The sequence below is a fragment of the Stegodyphus dumicola genome, chromosome 2, assembly GCF_044657685.1.
Source record: "Stegodyphus dumicola isolate Sdum_Otavi_A_Nest chromosome 2, ASM4465768v1".
Taxonomy (NCBI): domain Eukaryota; kingdom Metazoa; phylum Arthropoda; class Arachnida; order Araneae; family Eresidae; genus Stegodyphus; species Stegodyphus dumicola.
In genome coordinates, this window is record NC_140769.1 from 118,765,676 (window position 1) to 118,786,458 (window position 20,783).

General features: G+C 37.0%; 1 protein-coding gene across 1 annotated transcript in view; it reads right to left on the reverse strand.

The window, feature by feature from the left end:
* The window catches only part of LOC146998569 (indolethylamine N-methyltransferase-like), a 45,631-nt gene that overhangs the window by 6,594 nt on the left and 18,254 nt on the right, over positions 1-20,783 (reverse strand). The window lies entirely within an intron of this gene.

Genomic DNA, 20,783 nt, shown 5'->3' on the forward strand with positions numbered 1-20,783 from the left:
CAGCTTGTTCACGGGGGTTTGAATGCAGATCAAACTACCAGTATGTTAAGAGAAGCGATTCCAAGAATGTTTAATTATTTTATTTAGTTTGTCATAAGCTAAATAAAATAATTAAACATTCTTGAAATCTCTTCACATTACTGAAATGGCAATAACTTCGAATTATACTATGCTACCACTTTTTCTCTAATATGAAATTTTGAACTTTTCCGTTATCGGACAGCCCACCAGCGACTGAGCGGAGTCTAACGGAACAACTGGTGGTTCTGTCCGGGGTTCGAATCCCGGCAAACGAGCTGGTTGCCAGGATGATATTCTTAGTTTTCCATATGTGTAACATGTATGCAAGCCAATTTCCGTCAGGCAGTCCTCGAACGAAGGCATCCTTCACCTTAGGCAAATAACCATCGAGTACTTTGCCATAATCAAATAAACCTTTATCCATAACATGCTTCAAATATTTTTATGTTGAAAAGGTCATGCGCCAAAGTTGGCCCCCGTTGAATGAAATATGTTGTTTATTTTTTCTTTGTTTTTTATAACAACAATGTTCTTCTTTTCAGAATCTGAATTATCAATAAAATTCTTTTAATAATATGCGATTCTATTTTGTTTTTTTGTTTAATGAAAAATTAATTTAAGCGACAAATCTCTTACATTTAGAAAAATTTTCGATTTTCGAAACGAGTTACTGTCAAAAGCGCATCTTCTCGTTGCTGCATATATTTATTTAAAGCAAACTGCTTGGCGCGTGTGCCTTTATATTTGAAAAGATTCAGAGAATTTTCAACAGGGAAATAAAGTTTTTAATTTTACTTAATTTTGTGGATTCCTTGTCTTTTGAGGTATTCTAGAAAGAGGATTTTTGTCTCGAGCCACGCTCGGATAGCGCTCCGTCGTTTTGATCTACAGCAGCGGCAATAATCGTTCTACGAACGCAAAAGTAGTTGTCACGTAATAGCGTATACCCTCAGGAGTACCTGGATATCAATTTTATGCGTATACGACTATTAGTCCGTTAACTGTGGATTTTACAAATTTTGAACATTAATCAGCGTTCCTTGACGCCATTTTCGACGTGAATTCCATCTTCACAACTGCATTAGGAAGCCATCTGAAGTCGCAGCAGTCCAATACTGGTATCATTGGAAAGAGGATTACTTCAGCTTTCTATTAATACAGGTTTTTTCTCAATCGGCAAACTGGATGATGAATTATAATTAATTTACTAATATAAGTTAGCGAATTTTCGCTCAGCAAGCACTTTTCGACCGTTGGAGCGACCGTTGAAGGAAATCGTTCCGCCCTCCCCCCCCCCCGCGAGCTGCAGGAAGTTCGCGAAAGTCATTCACAACGGCGAATTTTTATCAAGTGGGTCATTTTATTCAACGTAGTAATTAAAGAACAACTCGACGCACCAATCTGGGACAAACGCCATTACTCATACTTCACCTTCGCAGACAGAAGTTTCCAAATTTGGTGTCATTCCGATAATTAGATCCGGAGATACATTTTTTTCCTCTATTTATTGGAATTAGCAGAATTCAGTGCAGTGTAGTGCTTACATAGTGCAAGTGTGTGTGTCAAAGTTAGAAATAAGTACCAGAATTCAGTGCAGTGCAGTGTTTACATAGTGCAAGTGTGTGTGTCAAAGTTAGAATTAAATAGCAGAATTCAGTGCAGTGCAGTATTTACATAGTGCAAGTGTGTGTGTCAAAGTTAGAATTAAATAGCAGAATTTAGTGCAGTGCAGTGTTTACATAGTGCAAGTGTGTGTGACAAAGTTAGAAATAAATAGCAGAATTCAGTGCAATGCAGTGTTTACATAGTGCAAGCGTGTGTGTCAAAGTTAGAAATAAATAGCAGAATTCAGTGCAGTGCAGTGTTTACATAGTGCAAGTGTGTGTGTCAAGGTTAGAATTAAATAGCAGAATTCAGTGCAGTGCAGTATTTACATAGTGCAAGTGTGTGTGTCAAAGTTAGAATAAATAACAGAATTCAGTGCAGTGCAGCGTTTACATAGTGCAAGTGTGTGTGTCAAAGTTAGAATTAAATAGCAGAATTCAGTGCAGTGCAGTGTTTACATAGTGCAAGTGTGTGTGTCAAAGTTAGAAAAATAGCAGAATTTAGTGCAGTGCAGTGTTTACATAGTGCAAGTGTGTGTGACAAAGTTAGAAATAAATAGCAGAATTCAGTGCAGTGTTTACATAGTGCAAGTGTGTGTGTCAAAGATAGAAATAAATAGCAGAATTCAGTGCAGTGCAGTGTTTATATAGTGCAAGTGTGTGTGTCAAAGATAGAAATAAATAGCAGAATTCAGTGCAGTGTTTACATAGTGCAAGTGTGTGTGTCAAAGTTAGAAATAAATAGCAGAATTCAATGCAGTGCAGTGTTTACATAGTGCAAGTGTGTGTGTCAAAGTTAGAAATAAATAGCAGAGTTCAGTGCAGTGCAGTGTTTATATAGTGCAAGGGTGTGTGTGTCAAAGTTAGAAATACATTTACCGTGGATAACAATTATTAGATTTCAACTAATTAATATCAGATGAAGAACAGAGAAGTCTGTCTGCCAAGATATCCAGAGAGGCACAATCGTGCAATAGTGCAGTAGCACAATCGTGCAAGTGTGTTAAAGTGTGTCAAGTGTTATAAGTTCACCAAGTGTGACGCAAGTGTCATCTCGAAGTGCTAAGTGCTAGTCTTTTAGTGTTCAGCGCATAACTGCTCAGTGCTGTGTTCCACTCTGACATGAGACGTCCGACAACTTTATCAGATAAAGCAGGAACTACCTCACAAGATAACTTGGATACGGATGCCTTATTGACGTCTGAGCTTACACGCGAAGAGCGAATTGCAGCTCTAGCAAAGGACATCAGTCTAATTGCCGACACTTATCGAGGAGGCAAACACGTTCTTTCCCAAGTCTTAAGGAACAGGCTCAAGGATTCACTGGAAGTGCTAAAAGGGTTGGCACTCGAAGGGCCAGATTTCAGTCCAAAACCGCCAACACACGAGGCAGGCACAAACTCATCTACCCTCGTCTGTTGCGGCTTAGCGCACTTCCAACATAACGCAGGACCAAGTGATTCAGCAGCACCAAGCCCTTTCACTGACGTAGAAACAGCTGTAATTCCCCAGGTTCCCATCCCAAGATCTTTTGCGGAGGCGGCAAAGCTGATTCAGAAGCCCAGCCAGTCTAGAAAGCCCAGAACCCATACTCTGCTGATCTATCCGGCCCAAGACGCCAAAGGAACAGGCAAAGATCTAAAAGCCACCTTGAATGAAAAATTCCCCCTTGCTACCTTAGGAGTTAGAGTTAATGCAATAAGGAAAATCCAAAAAGGAGGACTGGCAGTAGATTGCCCCACAAAAGAAGACCTCTCTAAACTAGCCAATACATTGGGCAGTGAAGAAGGTCAAAAACTTGTACAGACGAAACTCCCGGAAAAAAGGCATCCTAGGGTTGCAATTCACGCTGTACTGCCAGAAGTACAGAAGGAGGAGGTCGAAAGGACTCTAGCTTCAGAATTTGCTCTTACAAAGTCCACAGCAAAGGTTCTGTACAGACTAAAAGAAGGACGAAATGGAACAAAGTGGATTATCCAATGCGAACCTGCGGCATACGACAAGCTTACGCAACTCAAAAAGATCAGCTTCGGATGGAGAGTCTACAGAATCTCAGAATATTTTAATACGCGACGGTGCTATAGATGTCAGGCATTCAGACACCTACAAAGTGAATGTAAATTCCAGCAACATTGCGCCTTCTGCTCAGGAAGTCACAGCGTTAAGGAATGCAGAGCCAGCAGACCAACCTGCATCAACTGTGCCGATTTTAATTTCAGAACACGTGGTAAAATCAATACCGCGCATGCACCATACACAGCCTCATGCCCGACATACGCACGATATATTGAACGGCAACAACGCAGCACAGCGTACTAACAACTAACTAATAGCAACAAGTAATAATCAACAGATACCCACAGAATCAAATAACCCTACGACAGCACAGATAATCCGCTGCACACAAATAAACCTGCAAAGAGCAGAAGTTGCTACAGCACAGGCGATACAACATGCAACGGAGCATTCTGTAGACTTCCTGATGATCCAGGAGCCGTACTGCCAGGAAGGACGCATTGCAGGTTTCCTTATAGCATGGCAGGTCTTCCAGTCAAAAGCAAGGAATCAAGATCAAGCACCAAGAGCGGGTCAATTATGTTGTAACCCAGCCTGGAATCCGCTGGTAATTAAACAGGACAGAGACTTTGTTGCCGTTTTAATTGTGCTCAAAAATGCACAACTGATTCTTATATCTGCGTACTCCTCCCCAACAGACTCCATCAACAATTTCGTAGCAAACGCAACGTACGTCCGATCTAAATGCCATTCAACGCCACAAGTCTATGGGGGTGATCTTAATGCGCATCATGTAAACTGGGGATACCAAGATATCACTCCCAAGGGACAAGCGCTAGAGGACTACTTAACAGCAAACGACCTACATTTGGTCAATACCAGCGGCGCACCCCCTACCTTTGATAATACGTACTGCAAAGGTTGGCCAGATGTCACCCTGGCAACAGGAGCGGCTCTATCGCAAGTACAGGACTGGAAAGTTAGCGACGAACTAAGCTGCTCGGATCACCGTTACATAACCTTCACAATCAACTGTGACACCAACATCTGTATTTTAAAGCGCTTTAAGTTACCAAAAGCCAAAATCCGTTCTCTGACAGCAGCCTTCTCTACTTTATTAACAGCAGAACAGGAGACACTAGAAGCCTACAACGGCAAAGACGAGATGGAAGAATTTACAGAACATCTGGATAATATTAAGACCATCTGCTCAAATTTGCTTCCAACGCGAGCTGCCAAGAAACGGCACAGCATTTCATGGTGGAGTAAAGAACTCAGGCAACAGCGTCAGAAATGTCATGCTCTAAGGCGCAGAATAAGAACAGCAACCGACGAGGACACAAAAATGCACTACCTTTCAATTTTCCGTAAAGAAAGGGCATCATACAAAAAGAACATCCTCGCAGCAAAGATAACAAGTTGGAGAACTTTTTGCACGCAGAATAACAATCCATACAGCGTCCTCCATAAATTGTCGACTAATAAAATCTACCAGCCATCACAGATCTTCGCCCACCCCTCTCTTACAACAGACATCGCAGGAGCCACAGCTGCCACCTACTTAGACGCACTGTTCCGGAATGATGATCCAACACAGGACACAACAGAGCAATGGGAGATACGTGCATACTCAACACCTCCAGCAACTCCAGCCGACGAGCCCTTCAGTGACTCAGAAATCAGACAGATCTACTGCCATCTCCCTCTCAAAAAGGCACCGGGACCCGATGGCATCGATTATAACATCCTTAGAATAGCCTACAAGGCAAGACCATCCTTCTTTACTAAATTCTTCAATCAGCTCTTGCACCATCGAGTTTTCTCTCGCGTCTTTAAAGAGGGACAAGTCGTCCTCTTCTTAAAAAAGAATAAAGATGCAGAAAATCCGCGCTCCTTCAGGCCAATATGCCTTCTATCCTCCCTAGGGAAGATATATGAGAAGTTAATAGTCAATAGACTCAGATTTCACCTTCATCGCAGCCGCTATCTCAGTAATAGACAATTCGGCTTTAGAGTTGGACAATCCACCACTCAAGCTCTGCATGCTATCTTGGAGGAAATACAAAGGAATAGATCAGGCAACCTGCACACCGCCTTCATCTCGCTGGACCTCCAGAGTGCCTTTGATACACTCTGGTGGCCAGCAATCAAGCAGGCACTCAGGAAAGCGCAATGCCCCATCAATCTCTACAGCGTCCTCTGCCACTACCTGCAGGACAGAAGTCTACTAATAACTCATAACTACGGAGTTACTACTAAACACCAAGAAAGGGGCTGTCCGCAAGGCTCGTGTGCGGGACCGATTCTTTGGACGATTACTTTCAACGCCATCCTGGAGGCCACATGGCCAAGACATACGTCCATCGTCGCCTACGCTGACGATGCCGCATTGTTAGTACAAGGAAGAACCCGCGACGAGCTTGAGAAGAATGGCACCGAGTCTTGTGCACTATTTGCAGAACTCTGCGGCAAACTTAAACTTCAACTATCTGCTGAAAAGTCCTGTGCCCTGATCATACCGAAGCAAAGAGCCAACCTGAGACGCAAACCATGCATCAAGTTAATGCAGAGGAACATTAAAATCAATAACACCTTGAAGTACCTTGGCCTTCTGTGGGACAACAAATTAACATGGATCCCCCACCTCCAAAGTATTAAACAGCGAACTTCCGAAATAGCAAGAAAAGCCCGCCTATTTCAGGGGCGAAACTGGGGTCAAAATCCCCACATACAGAAAATTCTTTATCTCACAGTCTCAGAGAAAATAGACCTTTACGCTTCAGCAATATGGGCCAATCCAATGAGTGGTAGAAAAGTCAAACAGCTGGGAATTATACAACGACCTTACGCCTTACTCTTGTGTAAGGCCTACAGAACAACGGCCACTAGTGCAGCAGTGGTATTATCTGGTCTAATGCCACTGCACATACGCGCAGAAACTGAAGCTGCTTACGCTACTGTTATCCATTTAAAGAAGGAAGCTACCTTCTGCGGAAACACTTACAGTCCAGTTCAGTATGAGCATCCAAGGAATACCCTGGAGGCGCACCCTGCGCACAAGGGAAGAAATATAAGGATTCACGTCAGCAGAAGTGGCGAGCAAATTACAGTACAGGATCCACGGTACCCAATGCAGTACTATACAGATGGATCCAAGCTCGACGAGGGTACAGGTAGTGCCTTCGTCCTGTACCACGGAGGATGCAAGGAAATCGAGTGGAAGGGGCATCTTCAACCAATAAACAGTACATTCCAGGCTGAAGTCATAGCCATTACCACTGCGATTCAGCATGCAATTTACAGCGGGATCACCGATGCAATGCTGTTTACAGATAGCATGTCAACGCTATTCGCCCTAGTCAACCATAACCACACCTCCCCATTGCTAGCGGACCTCCAGAATATTCTACGTACAATCACATCCTCAACTAATTGTAAATTTAATATGGACTAAGGCACACGTTAACAACGAGGGTAACGAGACAGCTGACTAACTGGCAAAGGAGGCAGCAAGCAACATAGCTGCACAGATGGTAACTATTCCAGCGCCACCCTCGTATCTCAAGAGAACTCTTAAGGAAAAAGGTCTGCAGAAGTGGCAAGCTGAATGGGAGACCTGTGATACGGGTCGCAGAACCAATTTATTTCTGCCTAGAGTGAAAATGGAGCGCCAATACTCCATACCTCCCATCACTAATTACATCTCGGGGCACGGGCCCTTTCCCACCTATTTTGAACGATTTGGTATCTCTAATACAGGCTTGTGCGTCTGTGGGTCGCTCGGAACTCCAGACCATTACATCTTTGAATGCCCGCTCACGGAGAATAATTACCTCCACTTGCCAGCAGACAACCAAATAGCCTTTAAACGATTCATCGTTAATACCAAGGTCACAGTGAATACCATCTGCAGAATAATCAGCCAGATAACCGCCCTGGGGCAAGACCTATGCCAACCCCACTAATTCAGGGTCTTAAGTGAATGTAAGTACTCCTCTGCATCTAAGGAAATACAGTATCTTCCTTCTGCTAAGCGCATGTACCTTCTTTAGTAATAGTATTTATGTGTCATGTCATGTATGTGTTATGTTAATAATTTTTTTTTTCTTTTTCTTTTTTCTTTTTTTCTTTTTTTTTCTTTTTCTTAAATGTGTAACCAGTATGTTATGTAACGTATACCTTGCAAACCTAAAATCTGTAATACAATATAAATAGCCAATGTATCTCTCATCTGCCCCTGTATGGCAATGTAATAAATCTTTTAAGATCTCAATAAACCCCCGGTAGATAGGGGAGGGCGCGGGACATATGCCTGTTTACCTCTGTTAAACACCAGGCGTCCCCGTCCTCCGTCACCTGTCACCTGTCTTTTGAGGTAAAAGTCAAACCATCAGATATGTGATAACCTTAGTGTAAATTTGATGGTTAACTGTTGCTTGGATAAATTTAACGCTCTTGAATATATATCTGTAATTGCGGAAATATTTCGAGGATTTTTCTAATTTTGGATTCCTTTTATTGCGCATCATGAGAGAAGCATTTTGAGACCTTTTTTTGGAATTTTTGAACAAATATTTACGAATTTATCAAGATTTTTTGGACTTTGAAAATTCAGTTGGATTCAACCATAACAGAGCATTGTATCACATACTGAAATCGTCTTTCAAGGAGCTAAGTTTTATGTTTTTTCAGTAATTCTGGATAATTATTGGATGCTGGATACATTATGGACTTCTCCCATCTGTCTTTGAGGAATTAGAATCACATCCCATACTAACTCAGACACCCCGATAGAGTAGATAAGTTTTTTTTTCTTAATATATACGTTCATTTTGATATATCATAATTATCTTCCTTTCTCTTACTTAAACTTATTAATTTATTTGTATTTATGTAATTTGTTATTTATTCATTTCACAGTATCCATATTTATTTATTTTATCTAGTTAATTTCATATTTCCTCTATTTATAATTTTATATTAGTCGGTTACATAGCAATATACCATTATTCCCCATAATTACATTTACTTAATATTTTCCTGTTCTTCTGAAATATTTAAACTGTGATTGCCACATCTTTTTACATTATTTTAATATTTATTCATTATTGACTTTAATATTTATTCATTACTTAACTAAATATTTAATTCCTATCATTTTATTTTATTATCATTTTTCCTTATGCTTTTACACGTGCTCACATATTAAATTTCATTACATCTATCTTAAACAACAATAAGATTCATTGACTTCCTTCACTTTGCCTCAAAATCGCTATATTTATTTTTACCCAATTTTGACTGTTATAACGATTCAACTTTAATACATTTTTCCTATTTAATTGATACCTTTTTGCATGTCAATTTTTGACACTTTGAATGCTAATAACTCAGTAAATTGACATATTTTCAAAATTCCAAGAGTGTCACGATTATTTCTGACCATATTGACATCTTATTGTTAATTTTGGAGGTGATATCATAAAAATTTATTTTCCATAGGATTAACATTATCACACTTCTGACATAGCTTGTTTTACACAGTCTACAGTTTAAATCAATACTTCTCTGTTTCTTATCATTATTTCCTAACTTTTCACATACAACTACCTTCTTATTTTCTTCTTTGATGATTCATTAGCCAGATGGCTGTTCATGATTCTAACTTAGTACAATTAGCCACCACATCAATTACATCTGAAAATACCATTATAGCTCCTGATATTGACTCATCAATTCCGAGATTGGAGAGTTTTAGTGCACATAGCTCATTTATTTATAAGTTCTTGGGCGAAAAACGTGCAAAACATAAATTGAACAAAGAAGACACTAAAATACTCACTGATTTCATAGACTTTGCACAGAAAATATTCTTGGAACAAGAACTACTCATCAACGCCCAACAGACACAAATTGACGTTTTGAACGGACAATCCGATTCTATAAAAAAGGTTTTGTCTATTATTGAACCCATTTCACAACTACCCACTCTTCAACCTGCCACCGATAGACCTTTATACTCTGAAATAGTACAGCGTACTGAAGAAGAAGCTCCTTTCCAATTGGTACAGAGAAAGAAAAAGAGACCACAGGTTCAACATAAACTTACAGATCACGTTCTCTTAGTTAAATCCACTGATCCAACTATAACTCCTTCTGCCCTACAACACCATTTAGCCTCCAAAGTCAATCCTTCCAAACTTGGTATTCCACTACAACAGATTCGTACCACCAAAAGCAAAGAATTACTTCTTAGGTGTCACACTAAAGAACATCTAAATAAATTAAAAGAGTCTCTTCACTCTGACAAAGTATTGAAAGATCAGATCAGCTACAGAGAACCGAAACCAATTAAGGATTCTATAATTTTATTTGGTGTGCCTGAGGATCTCACTGCACAAGACATTATATCAGCTTTTCAAGCTCATCTCCCCACTGAAATAGAGGGTGCAATAAATCCAAGACCTCCACTACACCGTACTGACTCTAGAAACAACTGGATAATTCATTTGGATAAGGAATACTCCCAGAAACTGGGATCTCGCGGACGACTATACCTCGGTTTCAACTCTTGCCCATTCAGAACCTATCACCGTATATTAAGGTGTTACAACTGCCAGGAATTAGGCCACTCTAGTAAATTCTGTCAGAACGAGGCAATTTGTGTCAATTGTGCAGACACACATAAGCAAGACAGTGGCCACTGTACTGCTACGCCCAACTGCCATAACTGCATCTCTAATAATAAAAATAAAGGCACTGACTTTGATTGTTGTCATCCAGCTAACTCAAGAACATGTCAGTCGTACAGGGAAGCTCTTCAGCGCGCCCTTCAAAAAGCGAACTAATGGCAACCAAATTACCAATTATGCATCTCACAGACCTGAGCTTTGTTCAATGTAATTTACAAAATTCCAGAGCTGCAACTGCTTTAATGTTTCAGACACAGTTTCATAAGAATATTCCTATTGCACTTTTACAAGACTGTCATATTAATCGAGATAATACACTAACTGGCTCCACCACACAGAATAAAATTTACAATTCTATTAATATGAAAGCCACAATAGTCTATAATGGTCCACTAACACCAACATTATGGAAAGCCACTCAACATACAGTCTCAATAGTAATTAACTGTCAAGATGGTGACATCTTTATCACTTCAGCTTACTTTCCTCCTAGTACCGACATAGATCGAATTCTTCCTGAATTGGACTATTTAAGATTCCTTAAATTCACAAATATTATTATTGGAGGAGATTTCAATGCTTCAAGTAGTCTCTGGGGTTCGCCTATTGAAGATTCACGTTCAGCGCAGCTCTTAGACTTTGTAGAATCCAATATACTAGTAATAATCAATGACACTAATGCACCTCCTACCTTTCAAACCATACGTGCCAAAGGATGGCCAGATGTTACAATAGCATCAGAGAGTATAGCTAGAAAAATTGGCAATTGGACGGTTACAGACTGGATAACATTAAGTGATCATAATGCCATCACCTTTACTCTTCACTGTACATTACAATATCAACAAAAGAGAAGATTTAAGACTAATTATGGAGGACAAAATAAGCTTAAACGTTGTCTGCTTCCTTTGATTCCTGAACTGATTATTAAACTTGATGTTTGCAATAGTGCTATAGATTTAGATGAGGCCTATGATAGTTTTATTTATGAAATTATTACAGCCTGCCATAGAACTTTCAAAACTAAGCAAGTTAAAATTAGGAATAACGCATCTTGGTGGACTTCAGACCTAGCTAAAGAGCGAAAGATTCTACGAAAGCAAAGACGCCAAGCACAAGCCGCAACACTCCCTGAAATTAGGATGGAACTTTTTAGTCGCTATAAGAAATCACAAGCTCTTTATAAAAAACATATAAATTATGCCAAAGAAACATCATGGAAAAATTATTGCACACGCACTGTTGAGCGTTATAGCAATATTTTTCATATTGCAATGGACAAAGTTTTCCGTCCTACTCTCCTACCCTCTGATATTTTAAATACAGCTAAAAGTCCAGAGGACACCATCCGATTTCTTCTGACTAATATTTTTCAAAAGGACACCTCTACAGAAGACACTACAAGCCAGGCAGAACTGCGAAGTAATTTTGATAATTACATATATCATAAACCTACTATGGAACCCATGCCTAGTCTTTCTGAAGCAAATAACATCATCCGCTTTCTCAATCCTGCCAAAGCACCAGGACCTGACGGCGTGGATAACATGATCATTAAAATGATTCATACCATAGCTCCATCCCTTACTATGGCATTTCTAAGAGCCTGCTGGAGAATTCGACACTTTCCAAAATCTAGTAAGTGTGCGGAGGTTGTACTTTTTCATAAAAAGGACAAGGACCCTCTACAGCCAAATTCATATCGTCCGATTTGCCTTTTACCAGCATATGGCAAACTATTAGAACGAGTCATACTTGGGCGATTAAACTATTATTTACACACCAATAATTTGCTTGCTAACAACCAATATGGATTTAGAGGAGGCCTGTCAACAGAACATGCTATTCATGACCTTATTCATACAGTACAGGAAAATAGAAAGGATGGATGTCACTCCCTGGTTGTTAGCCTGGATATTCAAGGAGCTTTCGACTCTTTATGGTGGCCGGATATATTAAATGTCCTGGCTACCATGGGATGTCCGGCTGACCTTCAAGATCTTATACGAAGCTATTTAAGCAATCGTTCTGTTCAAATCACCACCGATGCAGCCACCATCCAATATGACCTGACTAGAGGATGCCCTCAGGGCTCCTGTTTGGGACCTTTACTATGGATACTTGTCGCAAACTCGATTCTAAGGGATCTGAGTGGCCACCGAGACTGTAAAATTATCGCTTACGCAGATGACTTCCTGATTATCACACGAGGGAAATCCAAACTCGAAAGCACTACACAGCACTACCTTGATATATTTGGAGATTGGGCCAGAGCTCATAAAATCACGGTTTCGGCCTCTAAAACTAAAGCCATAATTATTGGAGCCCATAGGCCTTTGCGGAGGAATCCCTCCATTAAAATGCAGGGTTCGCCAATCAAAATAGTTAAAGAATTCAAATATCTAGGCCTTGTCATAGATCATCGTTTATCTTGGCTACCACATCTTAAATATGTTAAATCACGCACTCTCCAATTAAATAATAATATCCGACGAACTGCCACAGCCTCATGGGGAGTCTCTTCTAATCTCTTGAAACATTGGTATCATACAGTCACTGAACGAATCGTTCTATATGGCTCGGGAATATGGGCGCGTCGGTTGACAACCCATGAACGTCGCTTACTGAATACAATTCAACGACCACACCTTCTACATATCAGTAAAGGCTATAGAACTACATCCACCACTGCTTTGCAAACTCTAACTGGTATTCCACCGTTAGACTTAGTTGCTGAAAGAGACTCTACCCTTACATTAATTCTCCGCCTTCAACAGGATCATACTCTCTGGCACACCTTGTATCAACATCAACATTTTGAAAGAAAAATATTTGATATTCCTGCTCATCCAGAGCTTCATAATCTGACAGACTACGTGACCACTTCCTACAAGACTCCTACTGTGACCAGCTTCCATATTTATACGGATGGCTCTAAGATGGACTCGGGTACAGGGTCGGGACTATGTATCCTACAAGATAACTGTATCATCTCTACATGGCGAAGAAGACTTGGAGCTGACAATTCCATCTTTCAGGCCGAACTCACGGCACTACAGAAAGCAATCTATTTAGCGAGTCAATTACGATCGAATGTCTTTATTCTTAGTGACTCCATGTCTAGCCTACTAGCCGTGGGTGGTAGGCCGAGTCGTTATCCGATAGTCATCAAATTACAAAAAATGCTCCTTAACCTGATGCCATCAATAAGACCAACACTCACATGGGTACCGGCACATACTGGAATAAATGGTAATGAAATAGCCGATTCATTAGCAAAGGAAGCAGCAACGAATACCAATTTAACGGAACAATATCTTCCACTTCCAGGATCATATCTTAAGCGCACCACAATGTCACAACTACTTTCAAAATGGCAAGACAGGTGGTCTATGTCCCCCACGGGACGCCGCACCTTCAAATTCATTCCAAAAGTCAACATTCATACAATTTCTTCGTCCTCTGCATTAACCACCTTTTTAACTGGCCATGGACCTTTCCCAGAATATCTTCACCGGTTTGGACTACGGAACAATGACCTTTGTACATGTGGACAGAGAGGTAACCCGGATCACTGTGTTTTCTCTTGCCCATTTACATCTAATCTGCAATTTCCAAAACCAGTGGACAGATATCTACCGGAATGGACAAAACACCTACTATGTCATGCTGGAAGCCAGAAGAGGCTATTCCAGATAATCCAACACTGCAAAGATCATTATGCATAAATTTACATCTACACTGCATTTTCAAGAGTGATTTGGAGAAATATCTACCGGATGAGACAAATTACCGACTATGTTATGCTGGAAGCCGGAAGAAGGTTATACAGATAATCCCTTCTGTAATAATCATTCTGTTTGGAGATATAAGACTCTTTCTTGCTTCCAGAGGACTTTCTTATGATTTATAAATACCAGAATATGACTTTTTCGGTATACTTTATTACAAAATTATTTGTTAAAATTGTTCTTTATTTGCATTTTGTATATAGTTTTTTTATTATTTTTGATTGTTTTTAAGTATTTATTTCTTTATATTATATATTGTTTTTTTTGTTATTTCATATATTGTATTTTGTCATATGTATATCTAATTTTGCAAAATGTTCAACCATGTCAAGTCTGTTACGTACTCCTTGCTCCTGTCTGCAAGATGAATGTTATCACCTCACTGTGACTGTGTATTCATTCTTTGACTTACTAAATAAATGCTCGCTGGCCTGTTGGCACGTTCCACTGGCTGTGGCGGCTGCTAGTGGTAGATTTTTTTCCACTGAACGGGCATTACACTGCTTGGCTTGCCTTAGGTCAGTGGCCTGTTCAATGGTGCGAATGTGATAACCTTAAAATAAGGGTATATATAATCAGGATTTTGCGGCCAGACATTCCCAGTGAAATACATTACAAAAAATTATCTATGTAGAATTAATGTATATTCCGTTTAGTATTTTAATTTATAAGTGTTATTACACATAAGTTTATCAGTGTAAGTTATATCGAGTTTTAGTTGTGTTCGATATAAGAATTTTATTTGGTTTATATAAATCCGATTCGTTTAATAATATTATATTTATTAAATACTATTTATTAGGTTTCCAAATCTGTCAAACCCAATCAATGGCCTCCTGGCTAAGATATCTGATTATCGATATTTCGACTCGTATTCGAACCCGAACAAACGAACTGGTTGAATTTTGTGATTTCCCCTATGTGTAACATGAACATGAGTACGTTTTACTTAGAAAGTCGTCTATGGAGACATTCATTGCCTTCGGCTGATAGATCTCGTTTCCTTTGCCATACTCAAAAAATCTAAAAATTTTTCAAAAACACTAACAGATGCATATAACAAAATAAAATTAAGTAAATGCATATAAGAAAATAAATTAAGTAAATGCATATAAAAAAACTGAAGTAAATGTATATAACGAAAAAAAAAATGAGGTAAAAACAAATTTTCAATAATTTTTCAATACAGTAGTTTTTAAATTCCTTGTTTTCAAATTTTATTTCAATTTTATGTATGTACTAATATACAGTGTATGTGTGCGAAAGTGTGCTTGTTCGGCATATCCATATATATTAATTAAATAAATCTGATTTGAAAATGCATGCACTAACGCGCTATTCTCGTAATTTGAAAAACACTAAAGTATTGTCTGAGAAAAATATTTATAAAGAAAATTAAATTTCGTCTCCTTACTCGGTGCTGTGTAAAAAATTTAAATAAGCTTATTAATTTTTTTCTTCTTTATTAAAAACAAATTAGTTTCTTTTCATCTATATATGAAAAATAACAAAATCTTGCTGTCAGAATGGAAATTCTTAAAAATATAAAACTCGTTTTCTTCGAACAAAAGTTTCTGAGAAATTTCTCTAGGTCAGCACGTAGTAACAGGACCACTGACTGCTTTGTTTGAAAAACCCGATGAAGTGGATGATTTTACCCCCAAAAGGTTTTCTTTAACAAAGCATATGCGGTCCAAATGGCTTTGCTGAGACGCGTTCGTATTTGAATAGCTTGAAGCTTGAAAGCTTGAGTTGGAAGACTTATTGTTTCCGAAGCAATCAGTCAGACAGCAATAAAATTTGTTATAGATATTTCTCTCTCTCGCTGTGAGTTCTTGAAATCTTGGAATGGGTGAAAGTTTATTTTGTTTTACATATATAAGGAAATTGCATGTAAAGCAAAATAATTCAAGGCACGTATTGTATGTTAATCATTGTACGTGCCCTCAGCTCTTCGGTTGGGTATTAAGAAAAGAAATTCCTATACTGCTTTTGTATTACTTGTATATTGAAAGATTTGAAAAAAAAAAAATAGCTTCATAGGAAATGTTTTTCTCCGATGAACGAATACAGCTGAAACATGTTTCTGTCTTCAAGTATATCCACAAAACATGAAATAGTATTGTACTCTTTTGTATTCTATTGCATTTTTATATTACTTCGTGGTAAATTTTTTTATTCTTAAATTTCTCTCTCTCTTTTCTTATAATACACAAGTACTCTTTCAAATATGGCTGACCTATGAACCTAAATTTTTATACTATAAAATTTTATATAAATTTAGCCGTAATCATTAGACACAGCTTTGTGTATATTATATTCTTCAATACATGCCTGCAATTAATACTAAGAATACTATTGATAAAATTCGTGATATAATTAATAATGAAAATACTGTTTAAGCTAAAAACCGATTTGAATCTTTTTTTCATTATAGGGTAACATGAGCCAAACCATTTTCGTTAGAAATATACAATTATGCTAACTTGACACATCAGATAGAAAATATTTTATCGTCATCATCGGCTATGATAAAAGATTTTTACGCTTAAGATTTTGGATTATGATAAAGCACACAGGACCTATTTGTCTAAGGGAAAGGAAGTCTTCGGGGTAGATTTTTTTTGTGGGAAACAAACTGTTAATTCACAATCAATTGTACTAATGAAAAACCCCTAAACCCCCCATGCAGCCGCTAGAATTTACCGGTGCTCAGCTATGTTACCACTTGGAGACTAGTTGGCTGTCTGAACTTACGCAATACCTATCTGAATTTGAATATTTGCATAAAAAACAAGCAAAATAAAATGACACATTGTAAATAGTACATTTTACTGAAATCAAACTTTCTTTGAAAAAGGAAAATTAATTGTAAGGAATAAGATGGATGCATTTAATTAAACGGCGGGCAATAACAGCGCTGATCATATGTTTCGTATAGGAAATCATTTTCTTCGTGTTATCGTATAACGGAAAATATCCACAGATTATATTTTACAGTTTTTAAGAAGTCATGGGTTATCTGCTTTAAAAGAACACCTTCGTGGGCAATTTTCTAAATAAAATTGGCTTGAATTCACGTTACGCATCTAGAAAATCATAAATACCACAAGCAGCTAAACTGTTCGGTTGCCAACAATAAAATATCAAAATCCAGCAATCTTATTCACTCAACTATAGTGAACTTAAACTAATGTTTGTATATTATTAGTAGTATTAAAATAACGAAAATATTTATTCTAATAAAAATTTTTGTTTGAATATCCTCCCTAGTAAGGTATTTCCTTTGGTTGGAGATTTGTCAACAATAAATGCTATGTTTAAACAAGACATTTATTTAGATGCATAATGCTTCAAAATTGTATGCTGGGATCCCTAAAAAAAAATATCGCCGGAAAATATATCTCCGAAAAAATATTTAATTATTCATATTCTTATGATTAATTATTAAATAATTAATAACTTTTATAATTATTAAATGAAATGCTTATTTATACTTTACCAAATGTACAGCAACACTCTTTCTTTACAAAAATACCATATTGAATAAATTATATTGTAAGCTAATAAGTAACAACATTGCTTTGTTTAATTAAGATACAGTAACAAGCCGAACAAACATTAAATTGGAAGTCAAACAACAAAAATCAGCGTTATATTTTCAAATTTTCACAATCTAATTTTCATTATATCTTATCTTGTTCCTTTGCGCTTTTGCAGCTGAAGATGATGGTTCGGTAAAACCATCGAAACTAGTCCTGTGAAAATTTGAAAATATAGCGCTGATTTTTGTTCTTTGACTTCCAAATTAATTGCTTTGTTTGTTATTAATATGTCTCATCCTTCCTATTTCAGATAAAATTTACTAGTGTTTCTTGGACAGGAAAACAAGAAATTTTAATTTGAATCCATAAATTTATGATACACTGAAAACGGTTTCATGTTATAATTCCCCTTCTGAATATCTTGAATGTATATGAAAAAGTAAAATGCAAATTTAATATTAATATTACCACCCTTAAAAACACCCAAATATTTCGTTTATTACTCTCTTAAAACTACGTAATAATTAAGGAAAAAAGAAATTATTTAAAATAATTATTAGTTGCCTGCAGTTGAAGAATATAGGAAAATGCTGAACGTTTTAAAGATTTTTAATTAATGACAAAAATACAGAAAATCGGAAATAATACGAAATGTTTCAGCAATATCTCAGAAGGAATGAAAATTGCACCAGATATTTGTCAGAATATAATTTTAGTGATAGCAGTTTAATAAGTCTGCATTGAAATTCCGGTGATAATCAGTGACATACAGATTTAGCTTACTTAGGTTAAAAATGCGTAATAATTTAAAATTTAACCGGATAAATTTTAAAACCAATTTATTTGAAAACTATCAGCTTCGCTGCCAGCCTTCGTCTGGATTTTAACTGTACCGGAAAAATGGCTGAAGAGAACTCCAAACGTTAAATTTAAAAACTGCGTAGGATTTTACTCTGCAGAACAACTTCATAAAAAAAGTTATTACGTATAAACAAAATTACAATGAAATAAGCAATGTCCCTTAATACAAATATTAATTATCCTAATAAATAAATTAACCAAATTCCCTTTGCATTCATCTTGAGAACTCAAATGGTACAAAGGAGATTAATAACTTTGTTTCCTAAAAAAATCAGTCAAAACTTTTCAATATCTTAAAAACAGTGAAATGAGCAATAAATAAAATAAAGGAAAGCAAAAAACAAAAAATTCTGAAAAGCAAAGTATAATTAATGATATTTTATCTTATGTTTTCAAGGGAAAAAATTACAATGAAATAAGCTATATCCCTTAATACAAATATTAATTATCTAATTAAAAAATTAACCAACTTTCCGTAGAAGAACAAAAATCATGTAAAACTTTTCAACATCTTATAAACAGTGAAATAAGCAAAAAAATGACATGAAAGCAACTCAAAAAACATAAAATTCCGCGCAGAATTTTACTCCACAGAACAACTTTATCCCCCCCCCAAAAATCAAAAAAATATATTATATTTATATAAAAATGACAATGAAATATGCCAATCTCTTAAAAACAGTGACATAAGAAATACGATGAAAAATTGTTGCCAAACCCATATTTCTAAAAGAATGAAACTATTCAAAATGATGCGATTTCATCAAAAATCTATCAACAACAATAAGACAGGAAAATTGTTGCCGAAATGACATTTTTAAAGATGTGAGATGTGAGAAATGTACTCGGAAGCTTCATTTAAAAAATCTTTTAAAAATACAAAATATTATCATTTTTCCAAAATTCTTTTTGCAAAGATGAAAGTTTAACGTGTCCAAAAATCAAAGAAAAATAAACTGTACATTTTTAAAAATAAAATTGTTTCATAAGAATAAATTGAATTTAATTTAAAAAATTAAATTTAAATACATATTTAATTAAATATTCTTTGCGCCATTGCTGCAAGGAATGAAATTTAAATTTAAACAAATTTAAATTCTTAAAAATACGTATAAAAGTAAAAAAGCAAATTTAAATTCTAAAAAAAGGAAAAAAGCCGAAATAATTTAAAATAATTTTAAAAAAAATTTGCAAACATGTAAAAGATTTAATTCTCGAACTAATCTTTTAGAAAAAATCCCATTGAAAAAGTGTTAAGCTCCCTTTGTTAAATAAATTCGTATTTAATCGATTTATTGAAACACGAAATTTATTTTAAGTTCGCAAAATAGCGAAGTGTCTACGTTTCATGACGATATGAAAATGGAGTGTGTAGAGTAAAATCTCGCTTTACACACAATACAGCCCATTATGTTTCAAAATGACACGATTTCGTCACAAAACATGAAATAAAAAAAAATTCGAATTCGAATTTCGATAAAATCGCTTCGAAGTGCACTGGCTTTTGTGTAGATGTACCTATGTACCAAATTTCGTAGCCGTGGGTCTATTAGCTTACGCGCAGCGCGAACGAAAGGCGCACACACACAGACAGACTTTTTCTTTTATTATATGTAGAGAAGATATGTAGAGATAAGATTGTTTAAGGGAAGGAAACTTTCAAGTTTCGCAGTTGTAGCCTGCGGCATTAAGACGATCATCACGGAGAGTCTAGCCTTTTGCAATTCTCTTGAGAGCTCACAGCTACCGAACAATATATAGCAATCAATCTCACTTAGCGGAATCATTGAAGTAAAATTCTGGGAGGGATGGGAAATAACAAAAGAACTGCTTGACAATTTTCAGAGGTTTAGGTTTGTTTTCGCGACATTTTACGGGAAGTTCGGTCCAAAACTAGCGACAATTTTAAAGGGATTCGCAGATAATTACTCGACAGGCTAAGGGTTAAGACATGGTCTCTAAAGGGCCATTAAGACTGGGGTTTACCTGAGCTAACGGAGTCAGTTCCATGTGTCGACTAGCTCTGTTATGCGTGCAGTTCACATTTTTCAACTCGCTGCTCTATGGGGAAAAACTGATTTTGGAGATGGGTCGGCTATGTCAGTTTCCTCTGTTAGCTCAGATATACCCCATTCACATTCAACGTTTATCCGAGCTAACGAAGCCATCTGACGCAGCCGACGCTCAAAATCAGTTTTTCTTCATAGAGGAGGAGCGAGTTGAAAAATCTGAGCTTCATGTATAGCGGAGCTA